A 1,407-nucleotide genomic window follows, 5' to 3' on the forward strand; every position below is an offset into this window, starting at 1 on the left:
CACCTGAAGACAAAGCTAAGCATCAGAAATGAAAGGTAACTTTTAAACCTTAACTTTTAGTTTGTTTAGAAGAAACACTTCTCTTTAGCAGTGCCATTACCCTATCCCTGATTGTCGTAGTTTGAGCAGTAAGTCAGTGTGTCCGGTGTTTCAAGATTTCCATACAACACGACCAGAAGGATTACAGGTGTTCGGTAGTTCTGTCTTGTTTGGAATAAAGATTGATGTTATTAATCTTTTGATTAGTGTGGTGGCTTGTTTTGTTTTTTAAAGTGGATTTCTGCAGAGAAATTTGGAAATGGCTTTTAAGCAGGAGTTGGAAGGAGGGCCGAAGCCTTTATCTCATAACTTGTTGAGTAGAGGCAGGCGGCCTACTGGGGGTCCCTTGCACAGGAGGATTTCTTAAACCACTGCGGGCTGGATTTTGGAGGACGAGCACGTGAGCCATGTGGCTGAAGGCAGGCAAGCTCAGGGTTGCGCTCCCTGCTGATGCGGCTACGCTGACAGGAAAGGTCAGAGATGGGCGGTGGAAGGCTGCCCGTCCTGCCGGGGAGCAAGGGGCGGGCCGCTGCGGCTTCTGGGGGCTGCTCCGACTTGTGGAGGTGATGCCCATCCACAGACTGGGAGCGGTCTCGGTGATACCAGTATATTCCAGGGTACTGGGGAGCTGCTGAACTTATCTGAGGAAGATGTGGTGAAGCACACCTGTGTATCAGCCTTAGTTAAGTTCTGAAGGACTTGGTGTCTTCAAAAATGGAAGGTATAAAGCTGACTGTGAGGGTCTTGCTTTTCTTAGAGTCTCTGAACTTTTTTTGATCATGCACCCCTATCAGTAAGAGATTTTTGAGCCCCACAAATTGTTCACTTACAAATTTTATACATCTACATGTACTAGTATATTATGTGCATTTTAAAACAACACAAAAATAGAAATGAAAAAAGGTGAAATACTTTATAAAATATTTTATAAAGTTGTATGTATTAATCGTACAAAGAATTTTTTCTTCCTGCACCCCACTCGTGTGTGTACCACTTCGGAGATTGTCTCTGGATTGTCTTGCACACCCCACTCTGGAGACGGCTGTCTTAGAAGATGACAATATCTGCAGAGACCTGGCCAGAAGAAATCCGGTGTTTTCAGATTGAGGCGGACTAAGGAGTGGAACTGTTGCCTAATGAAATACAATGGCAGATGCTCTTCCCTGCAGGTCAGCTGAGCTGGGAGGCAGCACCTGTGGGAGTCTTGACCGTGACCACGGGGTTCTTCTTGGCCAAGCAAACCTGTGGGGTGGAGGCAGCTGGCCCGCCTACCTAGATCTGCTGGGCTGTTGACCACAAGCAATGCATTGTCAGTGTACACTGGCCAAGAAGGAAACACCCAATTTTGGTTTCCAGAACTCTTACGGA

This window comes from Egretta garzetta, unplaced genomic scaffold (genome assembly GCF_000687185.1).
Source record: "Egretta garzetta isolate BGI_Z169 unplaced genomic scaffold, ASM68718v1 scaffold98, whole genome shotgun sequence".
NCBI classification, from domain to species: Eukaryota; Metazoa; Chordata; class Aves; order Pelecaniformes; family Ardeidae; genus Egretta; species Egretta garzetta.